General features: G+C 42.6%; 33 non-coding genes across 33 annotated transcripts; all 33 read right to left on the reverse strand.

Moving 5' to 3' along the window:
• Positions 1-209: 209 nt before the first annotated feature.
• On the reverse strand, positions 210-282 carry TRNAV-UAC (transfer RNA valine (anticodon UAC)). Its single transcript has one exon. It is a non-coding gene; the product is annotated as a tRNA-Val (tRNA).
• A 64-nt stretch (positions 283-346) lies between these two features.
• On the reverse strand, positions 347-419 carry TRNAV-CAC (transfer RNA valine (anticodon CAC)). The gene has a single exon. It is a non-coding gene; the product is annotated as a tRNA-Val (tRNA).
• A 483-nt stretch (positions 420-902) lies between these two features.
• Positions 903-975, reverse strand: TRNAV-CAC (transfer RNA valine (anticodon CAC)). The gene has a single exon. It is a non-coding gene; the product is annotated as a tRNA-Val (tRNA).
• Positions 976-1,455: 480 nt separating this feature from the next.
• TRNAV-UAC (transfer RNA valine (anticodon UAC)) lies at positions 1,456-1,528 on the reverse strand. Its single transcript has one exon. It is a non-coding gene; the product is annotated as a tRNA-Val (tRNA).
• Positions 1,529-1,593: 65 nt separating this feature from the next.
• On the reverse strand, positions 1,594-1,666 carry TRNAV-UAC (transfer RNA valine (anticodon UAC)). The gene has a single exon. It is a non-coding gene; the product is annotated as a tRNA-Val (tRNA).
• Positions 1,667-1,731: 65 nt separating this feature from the next.
• On the reverse strand, positions 1,732-1,804 carry TRNAV-CAC (transfer RNA valine (anticodon CAC)). The gene has a single exon. It is a non-coding gene; the product is annotated as a tRNA-Val (tRNA).
• Positions 1,805-1,869: 65 nt separating this feature from the next.
• On the reverse strand, positions 1,870-1,942 carry TRNAV-CAC (transfer RNA valine (anticodon CAC)). The gene has a single exon. It is a non-coding gene; the product is annotated as a tRNA-Val (tRNA).
• A 480-nt stretch (positions 1,943-2,422) lies between these two features.
• TRNAV-UAC (transfer RNA valine (anticodon UAC)) lies at positions 2,423-2,495 on the reverse strand. The gene has a single exon. It is a non-coding gene; the product is annotated as a tRNA-Val (tRNA).
• A 203-nt stretch (positions 2,496-2,698) lies between these two features.
• On the reverse strand, positions 2,699-2,771 carry TRNAV-CAC (transfer RNA valine (anticodon CAC)). Its single transcript has one exon. It is a non-coding gene; the product is annotated as a tRNA-Val (tRNA).
• Positions 2,772-3,114: 343 nt separating this feature from the next.
• TRNAV-UAC (transfer RNA valine (anticodon UAC)) lies at positions 3,115-3,187 on the reverse strand. The gene has a single exon. It is a non-coding gene; the product is annotated as a tRNA-Val (tRNA).
• Positions 3,188-7,352: 4,165 nt separating this feature from the next.
• TRNAV-CAC (transfer RNA valine (anticodon CAC)) lies at positions 7,353-7,425 on the reverse strand. The gene has a single exon. It is a non-coding gene; the product is annotated as a tRNA-Val (tRNA).
• Positions 7,426-7,490: 65 nt separating this feature from the next.
• TRNAV-CAC (transfer RNA valine (anticodon CAC)) lies at positions 7,491-7,563 on the reverse strand. The gene has a single exon. It is a non-coding gene; the product is annotated as a tRNA-Val (tRNA).
• Positions 7,564-8,316: 753 nt separating this feature from the next.
• On the reverse strand, positions 8,317-8,389 carry TRNAV-AAC (transfer RNA valine (anticodon AAC)). The gene has a single exon. It is a non-coding gene; the product is annotated as a tRNA-Val (tRNA).
• A 65-nt stretch (positions 8,390-8,454) lies between these two features.
• On the reverse strand, positions 8,455-8,527 carry TRNAV-CAC (transfer RNA valine (anticodon CAC)). Its single transcript has one exon. It is a non-coding gene; the product is annotated as a tRNA-Val (tRNA).
• Positions 8,528-8,593: 66 nt separating this feature from the next.
• Positions 8,594-8,666, reverse strand: TRNAV-CAC (transfer RNA valine (anticodon CAC)). The gene has a single exon. It is a non-coding gene; the product is annotated as a tRNA-Val (tRNA).
• Positions 8,667-9,145: 479 nt separating this feature from the next.
• TRNAV-CAC (transfer RNA valine (anticodon CAC)) lies at positions 9,146-9,218 on the reverse strand. The gene has a single exon. It is a non-coding gene; the product is annotated as a tRNA-Val (tRNA).
• Positions 9,219-9,283: 65 nt separating this feature from the next.
• TRNAV-CAC (transfer RNA valine (anticodon CAC)) lies at positions 9,284-9,356 on the reverse strand. The gene has a single exon. It is a non-coding gene; the product is annotated as a tRNA-Val (tRNA).
• Positions 9,357-10,109: 753 nt separating this feature from the next.
• On the reverse strand, positions 10,110-10,182 carry TRNAV-AAC (transfer RNA valine (anticodon AAC)). Its single transcript has one exon. It is a non-coding gene; the product is annotated as a tRNA-Val (tRNA).
• A 65-nt stretch (positions 10,183-10,247) lies between these two features.
• Positions 10,248-10,320, reverse strand: TRNAV-CAC (transfer RNA valine (anticodon CAC)). Its single transcript has one exon. It is a non-coding gene; the product is annotated as a tRNA-Val (tRNA).
• A 66-nt stretch (positions 10,321-10,386) lies between these two features.
• On the reverse strand, positions 10,387-10,459 carry TRNAV-CAC (transfer RNA valine (anticodon CAC)). The gene has a single exon. It is a non-coding gene; the product is annotated as a tRNA-Val (tRNA).
• A 1,718-nt stretch (positions 10,460-12,177) lies between these two features.
• On the reverse strand, positions 12,178-12,250 carry TRNAV-AAC (transfer RNA valine (anticodon AAC)). Its single transcript has one exon. It is a non-coding gene; the product is annotated as a tRNA-Val (tRNA).
• A 65-nt stretch (positions 12,251-12,315) lies between these two features.
• Positions 12,316-12,388, reverse strand: TRNAV-CAC (transfer RNA valine (anticodon CAC)). The gene has a single exon. It is a non-coding gene; the product is annotated as a tRNA-Val (tRNA).
• Positions 12,389-12,454: 66 nt separating this feature from the next.
• TRNAV-CAC (transfer RNA valine (anticodon CAC)) lies at positions 12,455-12,527 on the reverse strand. The gene has a single exon. It is a non-coding gene; the product is annotated as a tRNA-Val (tRNA).
• A 479-nt stretch (positions 12,528-13,006) lies between these two features.
• TRNAV-CAC (transfer RNA valine (anticodon CAC)) lies at positions 13,007-13,079 on the reverse strand. Its single transcript has one exon. It is a non-coding gene; the product is annotated as a tRNA-Val (tRNA).
• A 616-nt stretch (positions 13,080-13,695) lies between these two features.
• On the reverse strand, positions 13,696-13,768 carry TRNAL-CAG (transfer RNA leucine (anticodon CAG)). The gene has a single exon. It is a non-coding gene; the product is annotated as a tRNA-Leu (tRNA).
• Positions 13,769-14,523: 755 nt separating this feature from the next.
• On the reverse strand, positions 14,524-14,596 carry TRNAV-CAC (transfer RNA valine (anticodon CAC)). Its single transcript has one exon. It is a non-coding gene; the product is annotated as a tRNA-Val (tRNA).
• Positions 14,597-14,660: 64 nt separating this feature from the next.
• TRNAV-AAC (transfer RNA valine (anticodon AAC)) lies at positions 14,661-14,737 on the reverse strand. The gene has a single exon. It is a non-coding gene; the product is annotated as a tRNA-Val (tRNA).
• Positions 14,738-14,797: 60 nt separating this feature from the next.
• On the reverse strand, positions 14,798-14,870 carry TRNAV-CAC (transfer RNA valine (anticodon CAC)). Its single transcript has one exon. It is a non-coding gene; the product is annotated as a tRNA-Val (tRNA).
• A 204-nt stretch (positions 14,871-15,074) lies between these two features.
• Positions 15,075-15,147, reverse strand: TRNAV-UAC (transfer RNA valine (anticodon UAC)). Its single transcript has one exon. It is a non-coding gene; the product is annotated as a tRNA-Val (tRNA).
• A 203-nt stretch (positions 15,148-15,350) lies between these two features.
• On the reverse strand, positions 15,351-15,423 carry TRNAV-CAC (transfer RNA valine (anticodon CAC)). The gene has a single exon. It is a non-coding gene; the product is annotated as a tRNA-Val (tRNA).
• A 343-nt stretch (positions 15,424-15,766) lies between these two features.
• TRNAV-CAC (transfer RNA valine (anticodon CAC)) lies at positions 15,767-15,839 on the reverse strand. The gene has a single exon. It is a non-coding gene; the product is annotated as a tRNA-Val (tRNA).
• A 1,586-nt stretch (positions 15,840-17,425) lies between these two features.
• TRNAV-CAC (transfer RNA valine (anticodon CAC)) lies at positions 17,426-17,498 on the reverse strand. Its single transcript has one exon. It is a non-coding gene; the product is annotated as a tRNA-Val (tRNA).
• Positions 17,499-18,253: 755 nt separating this feature from the next.
• Positions 18,254-18,326, reverse strand: TRNAV-CAC (transfer RNA valine (anticodon CAC)). Its single transcript has one exon. It is a non-coding gene; the product is annotated as a tRNA-Val (tRNA).
• Positions 18,327-18,645: the final 319 nt, after the last annotated feature.

Raw genomic sequence — 18,645 nt, forward strand, 5'->3', positions numbered from 1 at the left:
GATACTTAAAAATACTGAGATTTCCAAGAGACCTAGCTTATTTTTATGCCCAATCACGACGGTCCAAATATGTATCTAACATGGGCTCGAACTTGGAACCTTCCGCGTGTGAAGCGGACGTGATAACCACTACACCATAGATACGTAGTAATACTGTGTTTTCCAAGAGACCTAGCTTATTTTTTTGCCCAATCACGATTGACAAAATATGTAGCTACCAGGGCTCGAACCTGGGACCTTCCGCGTGTAAAGCGGACGTGATAACCACTACACCATAGATACGTAGTAATACTGAGTTTTCCAAGAGACCTAGCTTATTTTTTCCCCAATCACGATTGACAAAATATGTAGCTACCAGGGCTCGAACCTGGGACCTTCCGCATGTGAAGCGGACGTGATAACCACTACACCATTGATACGCAGTAATGCTGAGTTTTCCAAGAGACCTAGCTTATTTTTATGCCCAATCACGATGGTCAAAATATGTATCTAACATAGGCTCGATCTTGGAACCTTCCGCGTGTGAAGCGGACGTGATACGCACTACACCATAGATACTTAGTAATACTGAGTTTTCCAAGAGACCTAGCTTATTTTTATGCCCAATCACGATGGTCAAAATATGTACCTAACATGGGCTCGAACTTGGAACCTTCCGCGTGTGAAGCGGACGTGATAATCACTACACCATAGATACGTAGTATAATACTGAGTTTTCCAAGAGACCTAGCTTATTTTTTTGCCCAATCACGATTGACAAAATATGTAGCTACCAGGGCTCGAACCTGGGACCTTCCGCGTGTAAATCGGACGTGATAACCACTACACCATAGATACGTAGTAATACTGAGTTTTCCAAGACACCTAGCTTATTTTCATGCCCAATCACGATGGTCAAAATATGTATCTACCAGGGTTCGAACCTGGGACGTTCCGCATGTGAAGCGGACGTGATAACCACTACACCATGGATACGTAGTAATGCTGAGTTTTCCAAGAGACCTAGCTTATTTTTATGCCCAATCACGATGGTCAAAATATGTATCTAACATGGGCTCGAACTTGGAACCTTCCGCGTGTGAAGCGGACGTGATAACCACTACACCATAGATACGTAGTAATACTGAGTTTTCCAAGAGACCTAGCTTATTTTTTTGCCCAATCACGATTAACAAAACATGTATCTACCAGGGCTCGAACCTGGTACCTTCCGCGTGTAAAGCGGACGTGACAACCACTACACCATAGATACGTAGAAATACTGAGTTTTCCAAGAGAACTAGCTTATTTTTATGCCAAATCACGATTGACAAAATATGTAGCTACCAGGGCTCGAACCTAGGACCTTCCACGTGTTAGGCGGACGTGATAACCACTAAACCATAGATACGTGGTAATGCCGAGTTTTCCAAGAGACCTAGCTTATTTTTTTGCCCAATCACGATTGACAAAACATGTATCTACCAGGGCTCGAACCTGGGACCTTCCGCGTGTAAAGCGGACGGGATAACCACTACACCATAGATACGTAGTAATACTGAGTTTTCCAAGAGACCTAGCTTATTTTTTTGCCCAATCACGATTGACAAAATATGTAGCTACCAGGGCTCGAACCTGGGACCTTCCGCGTGTAAAGCGGACGTGATAACCACTACACCATAGATACGCAGTAATACTGAGTTTTCCAAGACACCTAGCTTATTTTCATGCCCAATCACGATTGTCAAAATATGTATCTACCAGGGTTCGAACCTGGGACGTTCCGCATGTGAAGCGGACGTGATAACCACTACACCATAGATACGTAGTGATTCTGAGATTTCCAAGAGACCTAGCTTATTTTTATGCCCAATCACGATGGTCAAAATATGTATCTACCAGGGTTCGAACCTGGGACGTTCCGCATGTGAAGCGGACGTGATAACCACTACACCATGGATACGTAGTAATGCTGAGTTTTCCAAGAGACCTAGCTTATTTTTATGCCCAATCACGATGGTCAAAATATGTATCTAACATGGGCTCGAACTTGGAACCTTCCGCGTGTGAAGCGGACGTGATAACCACTACACCATAGATACGTAGTAATACTGAGTTTTCCAAGAGACCTAGCTTATTTTTTTGCCCAATCACGATTAACAAAACATGTATCTACCAGGGCTCGAACCTGGTACCTTCCGCGTGTAAAGCGGACGTGACAACCACTACACCATAGATACGTAGAAATACTGAGTTTTCCAAGAGAACTAGCTTATTTTTATGCCAAATCACGATTGACAAAATATGTAGCTACCAGGGCTCGAACCTAGGACCTTCCACGTGTTAGGCGGACGTGATAACCACTAAACCATAGATACGTGGTAATGCCGAGTTTTCCAAGAGACCTAGCTTATTTTTTTGCCCAATCACGATTGACAAAACATGTATCTACCAGGGCTCGAACCTGGGACCTTCCGCGTGTAAAGCGGACGGGATAACCACTACACCATAGATACGTAGTAATACTGAGTTTTCCAAGAGACCTAGCTTATTTTTTTGCCCAATCACGATTGACAAAATATGTAGCTACCAGGGCTCGAACCTGGGACCTTCCGCGTGTTAGGCGAACGTGATAACCACTACACCATAGATACGTAGTAATACTGAGTTTTCCAAGAGACCTAGCTTATTTTTTTGCCCAATCACGATTGACAAAATATGTAGCTACCAGGGCTCGAACCTGGGACCTTCCGCATGTGAAGCGGACGTGATAACCACTACACCATAGATACGCAGTAATGCTGAGTTTTCCAAGAGACCTAGCTTATTTTTATGCCCAATCACGATGGTCAAAATATGTATCTAACATGGGCTCGATCTTGGAACCTTCCGCGTGTGAAGCGGACGTGATACGCACTACACCATAGATACTTAGTAATACTGAGTTTTCCAAGAGACCTAGCTTATTTTTATGCCCAATCACGATGGTCAAAATATGTACCTAACATGGGCTCGAACTTGGAACCTTCCGCGTGTGAAGCGGACGTGATAACCACTACACCATAGATACGTAGTAATACTGAGTTTTCCAAGAGACCTAGCTTATTTTTTTGCCCAATCACGATTGACAAAATATGTACCTACCAGGGCTCGAACCTGGGACCTTCCGCGTGTAAAGCGGACGTGATAACCACTACACCATAGATAATTAATTAATTTTCGTACTGTGCGGTCGCATTGAATTTTGCTCCGTGTTTGTGTGCTTGCCGAGGCCCGTAGTTCTCAAAATGAAGGTTTCGTATCTGCCTGGTCTCGTAGGTATAGTTTACTCTTTATTATTTCTGACTTTTACTTCGAGACTATTTGCGTTCGGGTGCTATTTCGATTTATGTGATTCAAATGTATCTGATTATTCGTATATCGAATTTGCGAGACAATCCTCGTCTTACACGTTCGATGTGTTTTCACCGTCTAAACAGTTTGCTTTTATTAAGCATAAACCTAACGCTAGATTGCCTAAGTCGCGTAATTTTAGCCTTTGGTGTGTTTGCACCGTAATTCTTCTCGCCGGTGATATAAATCTAAATCCTGGTCCAGCCAGAAAAATTCCGTGTAAGATTTGTTTAAAAGTCGCCCGTCGTAGCAAAAAAAGTATTCGTTGTCAGGAATGTGAAATCGATTTTCACTCAGCTTGTGTCTATTCTAACAATTTAAAAAATTTCAAATTATCGTGCGATTCAAAATTTATTTGTTTTGACTGCGGGATGCCAAAAATCGATGATTCGTTTTTTGTTAATTCAAGTATGTCTTTCGAAGAAAATTCTCTTAATGGGATAAACATTCCTAAAATGCATGGTGTTAAAAAAACTAAAATCAAGCGACAAAAAAAATGGAATCCGTTTCCTTCTATTTGTCTAACGTTCGTAGTATTAGACAAAAATTGCGTGATCTCGACGTGGTAGCTCGCAATATGAATCCGGATATTTTTTTGTTAACGGAAACCTGGCTTGGTCCTGATATTTGCGATACTGAACTCTTCGAAAGTAATTACATTGTGTTTCGACGAGATCGTGCTACTAGGGGTGGTGGAGTCTTGCTAGCCATAAACCAAAGTTTATCTCCGGTCTTGCTGGATATTGACCCTGCTGTTCGTGTCTCTCCTGGTGGCATTGAAATTGAAGTCGTGTTTGCTTCTGCTAAGGTGGATGATAGGTCAATCTTGATTGGCTGTCTTTATGTCCCTCCGCCGTGTATCCATGATTATGTAATTGGGGTTTGTGCCTTTCTTAATAGTATCATTGATGAGATTAACAACCATGATATTTTCATCTTAATGGGAGACTTTAATATGGCTAGTCTCGGTCTTCCGAAACCAACCCCTGATTGCCTCTCATCACTTGACATGTTTGAGTGTGTCTCAAATCTTGGTTTGCATCAAGTTGTCTCTGACAAAACGAGGAATAATAATACTCTTGACCTTGTGTATATTAATGAGAAAAGATTTATTAAGAATGTAGTCTCCGTGGATAATTTACCTGGTTGTGATCATAATGCTGTGACTGGTGAATTAATTTGTACAGTATCTCAGACTAAGGTGGTGCAGCGTTCAAGTTTTGATTTTCGCAATGCTGATATTGTTTCGCTAAATGGACTTATAAGTCACGCTCCTTGGGACATGGTTTTTAACTTAGAAAATGACATTGACGAGGCCTGGGACAATTGGTTATCAATGTTTTCTGCTTGTCTTGATGATAGTATTCCTAAGATTACTTGTCGCCCTAAGCGAAAATCAAATCCTTGGATAACGGGTTCGATAATTCATTTAGCCAATGTCAAAAAAACTCTATTTAAAAAACTCAAATCCAATTTCACCGAGTTTAATAGAGCTAGATTTAGGCGTCTGGCAAATAAGATCAAGGAATTATCTCGTACTTCTTATGCAAATCATGTTAGGCAACTCTCTAATAATTTACGTTCTGAGCCTAAAAAATTTTGGAAATTTGTCGCCCTCAAATCGAAACTCCCAATTCCAAACTTTATGAAGAACAATGGGGATAGCATTACTGATTGTGCTATCATTGCTACTAAATTCAATGAGTACTTTTGTTCTTGTTTTTGTAAATCTGGCCCAATTCCTAACCCAGCTGACAATTTGTATGATCTTCCGCTACCAGTCGATGATGAGCTAAACTTATTGTTTACTCCATCTTTGGTTGTCACCGCTATCAATAACCTGAAATGTAACTCTTCCCCTGGTCCAGATGGTATAACCCCAAAAATGTTACAGCTTTGTCGTGATAGTGTGTCGTATCCTTTGACTGACTTTTTAAATTACTCGATGAAGGTAGGCAGACTTCCGGCTGCTTGGAAAAGGGTTAATGTTGTCCCTCTATATAAGGGTTCTTCCTTAGACAGATCTGATATGGCGTCCTACCGTCCCATATCCTTATCCTCTGTCTTCTGTAAAATTATGGAATCAATTGTATCTGATTTCATTAATTCTAAATGTATTAAGCCTGGCGTGCTCCCTGAAAAGCAGTTTGGTTTTAGAAAAGGCTTCAGTTGCGTAACGCAGTTAGTCCAGGCTTTCCATTCCTGGGCTTCTTTGTTGGACTTACGTGTACCATCTGATGTACATGTCATAATTTTTGACTGGAAAAAAGCCTTTGACTCTGTTCCTCATGATCGCCTCATTTTTAAGCTTTATGGTGTTGGTATTCGTGGTCCTATCCTAGCCTGGGTTGCTGATTTTTTAAGGATTCGTGAACAGAGAGTTGTCTTTCAAGGTGAATTTTCCGGTTATCAACCTGTTACCTCTGGCGTACCTCAGGGATCAATATTGGGTCCTTTACTGTTTATTTTGTACGCCCATGATCTTCACCTTGGTATTTCCCCTGATACTAACCTTTGGCAATACGCTGATGATTCCTTTCTCTCTCAAGCTGTGCGCTCTATGTCGGACACTGTGTTACTTCAGAGAGATATAAATATAATCGTTGACTGGGGAATTAGAAATCTTTTGTCTCTAAATGTATCGAAATGTTCATATATTATTTTAACTAGACGTCGCAATGTATTTAATGTTGATTATTGTGTCTCTAATCAAATCTTGCCTCGGGTCTTTAAATGTAAGCTACTTGGGATTTTTATTTCAAGTGATTTAAAATGGGCTGACCATGTCTTATACATTACCTCTAAAGCCAGGCGCTTGACTGGTTTAATTAATAGAACTTTTGGCCGTTCAAAAGCAGCTATTATAGCGTTTAAGGCTCTGGTAATTCCTGTTTTGGAATATGGGTCTGTGGTATGGTCTCCTCATTTTCGAAAGGATATTGACAGTGTTGAACGGGTTTTGAGACATTATACTTCTTATCAATTGAACCAGTCATGGTTTAATAATATGCAAAATTGCAATAGAGTACAATATTGTGATCGTTTAAAAAGATTGAATTTTTTACCTATGTATGCACTGAGACAGTTTTCTAGTCTCGTCTTTTTATACCGGGTAATCTACTGTCATTATACCTTTCCTTTACTAGATTATGTCATTATTAATGAAAGCAGAAGTGGTATGAGACTAGAAGTATTGAGCTAACCAAATTCTTCACTCGGCATTAGTGAAAAGACTTGATAAAACACAAACGGTTGGCCCTCTAGTGGCGGTTTCAGAATTTTCCCTCCAAAACGTGAGACGCTCGCGGTGGTAGACGGCCGAACTAGATTCAAGGAGCCGGGTCCGTGTTCTGCGGCTTTAGGTTGAGGGGAAGGGGGTAGGAAATGTTTTTAGAACTCGACCAATTTTTCTCTCTCTAGTTTTAGCGCGTGGGAAGCGGCATAAAATCCTCAAATTTGTTCACTAGTGCCAGGATCTATTGCCAATGCTAGAGCCCTTTACTTCTAGTCTCATACCACTTCTGATGAAAGGCACGAAATTTTGACATTTGCTATTGGTAAAGCTAGATGTGATGCACTTTTTCATTCATTTTTTTTTCGTGTCGTTAGGGATTGGAATTCTCTCCCAATTGACATAAGGTGTAGCAATACGCTAGCCTGTTTTAAATTTAAATTGTATCAAAAACTTTTAAATGACGATTGCATATTTTAATGCCTCTGCGATTTTATCTATATAACTATGGTTTTATATGACTTTTGGTTTTTATAATTTTCTTTGTTTTAATTTAATTTATGTATATTTTTTTTTCTTTTTTGTATTTGTCTGGGTCAACAAGCTTTGTACTGGGAGTTACTCCTTTTCTTGTTGGCCTCCAATTTATTGGGAAATAAATATTATTATTATTATTATTATACATAGTAATACTGAGTTTTCCAAGACACCTAGCTTATTTTCATGCCCAATCACGATTGTCAAAATATGTATCTACCAGGGTTCGAACCTGGGACGTTCCGCATGTGAAGCGGACGTGATAACCACTACACCATAGATACGTAGTAATTCTGAGCTTTCCAAGAGACCTAGCTTATTTTTATGCCCAATCACGATGGTCAAAATATGTATCTACCAGGGCTCGAACCTGGGACCTTCCGCATGTGAAGCGGACGTGATAACCACTACACCATAGATACGTAGTAATGCTGAGTTTTCCAATAGACCTAGCTTATTTTTATGCCCAATCACGATGGTCAAAATATGTATCTAACATGGGCTCGAACTTGGAACCTTCCGCGTGTGAAGCGGACGTGATAACCACTACACCATAGATACGTAGTAATACTGAGTTTTCCAAGAGACCTAGCTTATTTTTTTGCCCAATCACGATTGACAAAACATGTATCTACCAGGGCTCGAACCTGGTACCTTCCGCCTGTAAAGCGGACGTGATAACCACTACACCATAGATACGTAGTACTACTGAGTTTTCCAAGAAACCTAGCTTATTTTTTGCCCATTCACGATGGACAAAAAATGTATCTACCAGGGCTCGAACATGGGACCTTCCGCGTCTGACGTGGACGCGATAACCACTACACCATAGATACGTAGTAATACTGAGTTTTCCAAGAGATCTAGCTTATTTTTATGCCAAATCACGATGGACAAAACATGTAGCTACCAGGGCTCGAACCTGGGATCTTCCGCGTGTTAGGCGAACGTGATAATCACTACACCATAGATACGCAGTAGTACTGAGTTTTCCAAGAGACCTAGCTTATTTTTTGCCAATCACGATGGACAAAAAATGTATCTACCAGGGCTCGAACATGGGACCTTCCGCGTCTGACGTGGACGCGATAACCACTACACCATAGATACGTAGTAATACTGAGTTTTCCAAGAGATCTAGCTTATTTTTATGCCAAATCACGATGGACAAAATTTGTATCTACCAGGGCTCGAACCTGGTACCTTCCGCGTGTTAGGCGGACATGATGACCACTACACCATAGATACGTAGTAATACTGAGTTTTCCAAGACACCTAGCTTATTTTCATGCCCAATCACGATTGTCAAAATTTGTATCTACCAGGGTTCGAACCTGGGACGTTCCGCATGTGAAGCGGACGTGATAACCACTACACCATAGATACGCAGTAATTCTGAGCTTTCCAAGAGGACCTAGCTTATTTTTATGCCCAATCACGATGGTCAAAATATGTATCTACCAGAGCTCGAACCTGGGACCTTCCGCATGTGAAGCGGACGTGATAACCACTACACCATAGATACGTAGTAATATTGAGTTTTCCAAGAGAACTAGCTTATTTTTATGCCAAATCACGATTGACAAAATATGTAGTTACCAGGGCTCGAACCTAGGACGTTCCACGTGTTAGGCGGACGTGATAACCACTACACCATGGATACGTGGTAATGCCGAGTTTTCCAAGAGACCTAGCTTATTTTTTTGCCCAATCACGATTGACAAAACATGTATCTACCAGGTCTCGAACCTGGGACCTTCCGCGTGTAAAGCGGACGGGATAACCACTACACCATTAATACGTAGTAATACTGAGTTTTCCAAGAGATATAGCTTATTTTTATGCCCAATCACGATTGACAAAATATGTAGCTACCAGGGCTCGAACCTAGGACCTTCCGCGTGTTAGGCGGACGTGATAACCACTACACCATAGATACGTAGTAATACTGAGTTTTCCAAGACACCTAGCTTATTTTCATGCCCAATCACGATTGTCAAAATATGTATCTACCAGGGTTCGAACCTGCGACCTTCCGCATGTGAAGCGGACGTGATAACCACTACACCATAGATACGTAGTAATGCTGAGTTTTCCAAGAGACCTAGCTTATTTTTATGCCCAATCACGATGGTCAAAATATGTATCTACCAGGGCTCGAACCTGGGACCTTCCGCATGTGAAGCGGACGTGATAACCACTACACCATAGATACGTAGTAATGCTGAGTTTTCCAAGAGACCTAGCTTATTTTTATGCCCAATCACGATGGTCAAAATATGTATCTAACATGGGCTCGAACTTGGAACCTTCCGCGTGTGAAGCGGACGTGATAACCACTACACCATAGATACGTAGTAATACTGAGTTTTCCAAGAGACCTAGCTTATTTTTTTGCCCAATCACGATTGACAAAACATGTATCTACCAGGGCTCGAACCTGGTACCTTCCGCCTGTAAAGCGGACGTGATAACCACTACACCATAGATACGTAGTACTACTGAGTTTTCCAAGAAACCTAGCTTATTTTTTGCCCATTCACGATGGACAAAAAATGTATCTACCAGGGCTCGAACATGGGACCTTCCGCGTCTGACGTGGACGCGATAACCACTACACCATAGATACGTAGTAATACTGAGTTTTCCAAGAGATCTAGCTTATTTTTATGCCAAATCACGATGGACAAAACATGTAGCTACCAGGGCTCGAACCTGGGATCTTCCGCGTGTTAGGCGAACGTGATAATCACTACACCATAGATACGCAGTAGTACTGAGTTTTCCAAGAGACCTAGCTTATTTTTTGCCAATCACGATGGACAAAAAATGTATCTACCAGGGCTCGAACATGGGACCTTCCGCGTCTGACGTGGACGCGATAACCACTACACCATAGATACGTAGTAATACTGAGTTTTCCAAGAGATCTAGCTTATTTTTATGCCAAATCACGATGGACAAAATTTGTATCTACCAGGGCTCGAACCTGGTACCTTCCGCGTGTTAGGCGGACATGATGACCACTACACCATAGATACGTAGTAATACTGAGTTTTCCAAGACACCTAGCTTATTTTCATGCCCAATCACGATTGTCAAAATTTGTATCTACCAGGGTTCGAACCTGGGACGTTCCGCATGTGAAGCGGACGTGATAACCACTACACCATAGATACGCAGTAATTCTGAGCTTTCCAAGAGGACCTAGCTTATTTTTATGCCCAATCACGATGGTCAAAATATGTATCTACCAGAGCTCGAACCTGGGACCTTCCGCATGTGAAGCGGACGTGATAACCACTACACCATAGATACGTAGTAATATTGAGTTTTCCAAGAGACCTAGCTTATTTTTATGCCAAATCACGATTGACAAAATATGTAGTTACCAGGGCTCGAACCTAGGACGTTCCACGTGTTAGGCGGACGTGATAACCACTACACCATGGATACGTGGTAATGCCGAGTTTTCCAAGAGACCTAGCTTATTTTTTTGCCCAATCACGATTGACAAAACATGTATCTACCAGGTCTCGAACCTGGGACCTTCCGCGTGTAAAGCGGACGGGATAACCACTACACCATTAATACGTAGTAATACTGAGTTTTCCAAGAGATATAGCTTATTTTTATGCCCAATCACGATTGACAAAATATGTAGCTACCAGGGCTCGAACCTAGGACCTTCCGCGTGTTAGGCGGACGTGATAACCACTACACCATAGATACGTAGTAATACTGAGTTTTCCAAGACACCTAGCTTATTTTCATGCCCAATCACGATTGTCAAAATATGTATCTACCAGGGCTCGAACCTGCGACCTTCCGCGTCTGACGTGGACGCGATAACCACTACACCATAGATACGTGGTAATGCCGAGTTTTCCTAGAGACCTAGCTTATTTTTTTGCCCAATCACGATTGACAAAACATGAATCTACCAAGGCTCGAACCTAGGACCTTCCACGTGTTAGGCGGACGTGATAACCACTACACCATGGATACGTGGTAATGCCGAGTTTTCCAAGAGACCTAGCTTATTTTTTTGCCCAATCACGATTGACAAAACATGTATCTACCAGGTCTCGTACCTGGGACCTTCCGCGTATAAAGCGGACCGGATAACCACTACACCATTAATACGTAGTAATACTGAGTTTTCCAAGAGATCTAGCTTATTTTTATGCCAAATCACGATGGACAAAACATGTAGCTACCAGGGCTCGAACCTGGGACCTTCCGCGTGTTAAGCGAACGTGATAATCACTACACCATAGATACGCAGTAGTACTGAGTTTTCCAAGAGACCTAGCTTATTTTTTGCCAATTCACGATGGACAAAAATTTATCTACCAGGGCTCGAACCTGGGACCTTCCGCGTCTGACGTGGACGCGATAACCACTACACCATAGATACGTGGTAATGCCGAGTTTTCCAAGAGACCTAGCTTATTTTTTTGCCCAATCACGATTGACAAAACATGAATCTACCAAGGCTCGAACCTAGGACCTTCCACGTGTTAGGCGGACGTGATAACCACTACACCATGGATACGTGGTAATGCCGAGTTTTCCAAGAGACCTAGCTTATTTTTATGCCCAATCACGATAGACAAAATATGTAGCTACCAGGGCTCGAACCTAGGACCTACCGCGTGTTAGGCGGACGTGATAACCACTACACCATAGATACGTAGTAATGCTGAGTTTTCCAAGAGACCTAGCTTATTTTTATGCCCAATCACGATTGACAAAACATGTATCTACCAGGGCTCGAACCTGGTACCTTCCGCCTGTAAAGCGGACGTGATAACCACTACACCATAGATACGTAGTACTACTGAGTTTTCCAAGAAACCTAGCTTATTTTTTGCCAATTCACGATGGACAAAAAATGTATCTACCAGGGCTCGAACATGGGACCTTCCGCGTCTGACGTGGACGCGATAACCACTACACCATAGATACGTAGTAATACTGAGTTTTCCAAGAGATCTAGCTTATTTTTATGCCAAATCACGATGGACAAAATTTGTATCTACCAGGGCTCGAACCTGGTACCTTCCGCGTGTTAGGCGGACATGATGACCACTACACCATAGATACGTAGTAATACTGAGTTTTCCAAGACACCTAGCTTATTTTCATGCCCAATCACGATTGTCAAAATTTGTATCTACCAGGGTTCGAACCTGGGACGTTCCGCATGTGAAGCGGACGTGATAACCACTACACCATAGATACGCAGTAATTCTGAGCTTTCCAAGAGGACCTAGCTTATTTTTATGCCCAATCACGATGGTCAAAATATGTATCTACCAGAGCTCGAACCTGGGACCTTCCGCATGTGAAGCGGACGTGATAAACACTACACCATAGATACGTAGTAATACTGAGTTTTCCAAGAGACCTAGCTTATTTTTATGCCAAATCACGATTGACAAAATATGTAGCTACCAGGGCTCGAACCTAGGACGTTCCACGTGTTAGGCGGACGTGATAACCACTACACCATGGATACGTGGTAATGCCGAGTTTTCCAAGAGACCTAGCTTATTTTTTTGCCCAATCACGATTGACAAAACATGTATCTACCAGGTCTCGAACCTGGGACCTTCCGCGTGTAAAGCGGACGGGATAACCACTACACCATTAATACGTAGTAATACTGAGTTTTCCAAGAGATATAGCTTATTTTTATGCCCAATCACGATTGACAAAATATGTAGCTACCAGGGCTCGAACCTAGGACCTTCCGCGTGTTAGGCGGACGTGATAACCACTACACCATAGATACGTAGTAATACTGAGTTTTCCAAGACACCTAGCTTATTTTCATGCCCAATCACGATTGTCAAAATATGTATCTACCAGGGCTCGAACCTGCGACCTTCCGCATGTGAAGCGGACGTGATAACCACTACACCATAGATACGTAGTAATGCTGAGTTTTCCAAGAGACCTAGCTTATTTTTATGCCCAATCACGATGGACAAAATATGTAGCTACCAGGGCTCGAACCTGGGACCTTCCGCGTCTGACGTGGACGCGATAACCACTACACCATAGATACGTGGTAATGCCGAGTTTTCCAAGAGACCTAGCTTATTTTTTTGCCCAATCACGATTGACAAAACATGAATCTACCAAGGCTCGAACCTAGGACCTTCCACGTGTTAGGCGGACGTGATAACCACTACACCATGGATACGTGGTAATGCCGAGTTTTCCTAGAGACCTAGCTTATTTTTTTGCCCAATCACGATTGACAAAACATGTATCTACCAGGTCTCGTACCTGGGACCTTCCGCGTATAAAGCGGACGGGATAACCACTACACCATTAATACGTAGTAATACTGAGTTTTCCAAGAGATCTAGCTTATTTTTATGCCAAATCACGATGGACAAAACATGTAGCTACCAGGGCTCGAACCTGGGACCTTCCGCGTGTTAGGCGAACGTGATAATCACTACACCATAGATACGCAGTAGTACTGAGTTTTCCAAGAGACCTAGCTTATTTTTTGCCAATTCACGATGGACAAAAAATGTATCTACCAGGGCTCGAACCTGGGACCTTCCGCGTCTGACGTGGACGCGATAACCACTACACCATAGATACGTGGTAATGCCGAGTTTTCCAAGAGACCTAGCTTATTTTTTTGCCCAATCACGATTGACAAAACATGAATCTACCAAGGCTCGAACCTAGGACCTTCCACGTGTTACGCGGACGTGATAACCACTACACCATGGATACGTGGTAATGCCGAGTTTTCCAAGAGACCTAGCTTATTTTTATGCCCAATCACGATGGACAAAATATGTAGCTACCAGGGCTCGAACCTGGGACCTTCCGCGTCTGACGTGGACGCGATAACCACTACACCATAGATACGTGGTAATGCCGAGTTTTCCAAGAGACCTAGCTTATTTTTTTGCCCAATCACGATTGACAAAACATGAATCTACCAAGGCTCGAACCTAGGACCTTCCACGTGTTAGGCGGACGTGATAACCACTACACCATGGATACGTGGTAATGCCGAGTTTTCCAAGAGACCTAGCTTATTTTTTTGCCCAATCACGATTGACAAAACATGTATCTACCAGGTCTCGTACCTGGGACCTTCCGCGTATAAAGCGGGCGGGATAACCACTACACCATTAATACGTAGTAATACTGAGTTTTCCAAGAGATCTAGCTTATTTTTATGCCCAATCACGATTGACAAAATATGTAGCTACCTGGGCTCGAACCTAGGACCTTCCGCGTGTTAGGCGGACGTGATAACCACTACACCATAGATACGTAGTAATACTGAGTTTTCCAAGACACCTAGCTTATTTTCATGCCCAATCACGATTGTCAAAATATGTATCTACCAGGGCTCGAACCTGCGACCTTCCGCATGTGAAGCGGACGTGATAACCACTACACCATAGATACGTAGTAATGCTGAGTTTTCCAAGAGACCTAGCTTATTTTTATGCCCAATCACGATGGACAAAATAGTAGCTACCAGGGCTCGAACCTGGGACCTTCCGCGTGTTAGGCGGACGTGATAACCACTACACCATAGATACCTACAATACTGAGTTTTCCAAGAGACCTAGCTTATTTTTTTGCCCAATCACGATTGACAAAATATGTAGCTACCACGGCTCGAACCTGGGACCTTCCGCATGTGAAGCGGACGTGATAACCACTACACCATAGATACTTAGTAATACTGAGTTTTCCAAGAGACCTAGCTTATTTTTATGCCCAATCACGATGGTCCAAATATGTATCTAACATGGGCTCGAACTTGGAACCTTCCGCGTGTGAAACGGACGTGATAACCACTACACCATAGATACGTAGTAATACTGAGTTTTCCAAGAGACCTAGCTTATTATTTTGCCCAATCACGATTGACGAAATATGTAGCTACCAGGGCTCGAACCTGGGACCTTCCGCGTGTAAAGCGGACGTGATAACCACTACACCATAGATACGTAGTGATACTGAGTTTTCCAAGAGATCTATTTTATTTTTATGCCAAATCACGATGGACAAAACATGTATCTACCAGGGCTCGAACCTGGGACCTTCCGCGTGTTAGGCGAACGTGATAAACACTACACCATAGATACGTAGTAATACTGAGTTTTCCAAGAGACCTAGCTTATTTTTTTGCCCAATCACGATTGACAAAATATGTAGCTACCAGGGCTCGAACCTGGGACCTTCCGCACGTGAAGCGGACGTGATAACCACTACACCATATATACGCAGTAATGCTGAGTTTTCCAAGAGACCTAGCTTATTTTTAACCCCAATCACGATGGTCAAAATATGTATCTAACATGGGCTCGATCTTGGAACCTTCCGCATGCGAAGCGGACGTGATACGCACTACACCATAGATACTTAGTAATACTGAGTTTTCCAAGAGACCTAGCTTATTTTTATGCCCAATCACGATGGTCAAAATATGTACCTAACATGGGTTCGAACTTGGAACCTTCCGCGTGTGAAGCGGACGTGATAAACACTACACCATAGATACATAGTAATACTGAGTTTTCCAAGAGACCTAGCTTATTTTTTTGCCCAATCACGATTGATAAAATATGTAGCTACCAGGGCTCGAACCTGGGACCTTCCGCACGTGAAGCGGACGTGATAACCACTACACCATATATACGCAGTAATGCTGAGTTTTCCAAGAGACCTAGCTTATTTTTAACCCCAATCACGATGGTCAAAATATGTATCTAACATGGGCTCGATCTTGGAACCTTCCGCATGCGAAGCGGACGTGATACGCACTACACCATAGATACTTAGTAATACTGAGTTTTCCAAGAGACCTAGCTTATTTTTATGCCCAATCACGATGGTCAAAATATGTACCTAACATGGGTTCGAACTTGGAACCTTCCGCGTGTAAAGCGGACGTGATAACCACTACACCATAGATACGTAGTATTACTGAGTTTTCCAAGAAACCTAGCTTATTTTTTGCCAATTCACGATGGACAAAAAATGTATGTACCAGGGCTCGAACATGGGACCTTCCGCGTCTGACGTGGACGCGATAACCACTACACCATAGATACGTAGTAATACTGAGTTTTCCAAGAGACCTAGCTTATTTTTTTGCCCAATCACGATTGACAAAACATGTATCTACCAGGTCTCGAACCTGGGACCTTCCGCGTGTAAAGCGGACGGGATAACCACTACACCATAGATACGTAGTAATGCTGAGTTTTCCAAGAGACCTAGCTTATTTTTATGCCCAATCACGATGGTCAAAATATGTATCTAACATGGCCTCGAACTTGGAACCTTCCGCGTGTGAAGCGGACGTGATAACCACTACACCATAGATACGTAGTAATACTGAGTTTTCCAAGAGACCTAGCTTATTTTTTTGCCCAATCACGATGGTCAAAATATGTATCTAACATGGCCTCGAACTTGGAACCTTCCGCGTGTGAAGCGGACGTGATAACCACTACACCATAGATACGTAGTAATACTGAGTTTTCCAAGAGACCTAGCTTATTTTTTTGCCCAATCACGATTGACAAAACATGTATCTACCAGGTCTCGAACCTGGGACCTTCCGCGTGTAAAGCGGACGGGATAACCACTACACCATTAATACGTAGTAATACTGAGTTTTCCAAGAGATCTAGCTTATTTTTATGCCCATTCACGATTGACAAAATATGTAGCTACCAGGGCTCGAACCTGGGACCTTCCGTGTCTGACGTGGACGCGATAACCACTACACCACAGATACGTGGTAATGCCGAGTTTTCCAAGAGACCTAGCTTATTTTTTTGATCAATCACGATTGACAAAACATGAATCTACCAGGACTCGAACCTAGGACCTTCCACGTGTTAGGCGGACGTGATAACCACTACACCATGGATACGTGGTAATGCCGAGTTTTCCAAGAGACCTAGCTTATTTTTTTGCCCAATCACGATTGACAAAACATGTATCTACCAGGTCTCGAACCTGGGACCTTCCGCGTGTAAAGCGGACGGGATAACCACTACACCATTAATACGTAGTAATACTGAGTTTTCCAAGAGATCTAGCTTATTTTTATGCCCAATCACGATTGACAAAATATGTAGCTACCAGGGTTCGAACCTAGGACCTTCCACGTGTTAGGCGGACGTGATAACCACTACACCATGGATACGTGGTAATGCCGAGTTTTCCAAGAGACCTAGCTTATTTTCATACCCAATCACGATTGTCAAAATATGTATCTACCAGGGCTCGAACCTGCGACCTTCCGCATGTGAAGCGGACGTGATAACCACTACACCATAGATACGTAGTAATACTGAGTATTCCAAGAGACCTAGCTTATTTTTTTGATCAATCACGATTGACAAAACATGAATCTACCAGGACTCGAACCTAGGACCTTCCACGTGTTAGGCGGACGTGATAACCACTACACCATGGATACGTGGTAATGCCGAGTTTTCCAAGAGACCTAGCTTATTTTTTTGCCCAATCACGATTGACAAAACATGTATCTACCAGGTCTCGAACCTGGGACCTTCCGCGTGTAAAGCGGACGGGATAACCACTACACCATTAATACGTAGTAATACTGAGTTTTCCAAGAGATCTAGCTTATTTTTATGCCCAATCACGATTGACAAAATATGTAGCTACCAGGGTTCGAACCTAGGACCTTCCACGTGTTAGGCGGACGTGATAACCACTACACCATGGATACGTGGTAATGCCGAGTTTTCCAAGAGACCTAGCTTATTTTCATGCCCAATCACGATTGTCAAAATATGTATCTACCAGGGCTCGAACCTGGGACCTTCCGCGTGTAAAGCGGACGGGATAACCACTACACCATTAATACGTAGTAATACTGAGTTTTCCAAGAGATCTAGCTTATTTTTATGCCCAATCACGATTGACAAAATATGTAGCTACCAGGGTTCGAACCTAGGACCTTCCACGTGTTAGGCGGACGTGATAACCACTACACCATGGATACGTGGTAATACCGAGTTTTCCAAGAGACCTAGCTTATTTTCATACCCAATCACGATTGTCAAAATATGTATCTACCAGGGCTCGAACCTGCGATCTTCCGCATGTGAAGCGGACGTGATAACCACTACACCATAGATACGTAGTAATGCTGAGTTTTCCAAGAGACCTAGCTTATTTTTATGCCCAATCACGATGGTCAAAATATGTATCTAACATGGCCTCGAACTTGGAACCTTCCGCGTGTGAAGCGGACGTGATAACCACTACACCATAGATACGTAGTAATACTGAGTATTCCAAGAGACCTAGCTTATTTTTTTGCCCAATCACGATTGACAAAACATGTATCTACCAGGTCTCGAACCTGTGACCTTCCGCGTGTAAAGCGGACGGGATAACCACTACACCATTAATACGTAGTAATACTGAGTTTTCCAAGAGATCTAGCTTATTTTTAT

The sequence above is a fragment of the Phalangium opilio genome, unplaced genomic scaffold, assembly GCF_054372755.1.
Source record: "Phalangium opilio isolate 3A_F unplaced genomic scaffold, DU_Popi_V2 ptg000106l_1, whole genome shotgun sequence".
Lineage (NCBI taxonomy): Eukaryota > Metazoa > Arthropoda > Arachnida > Opiliones > Phalangiidae > Phalangium > Phalangium opilio.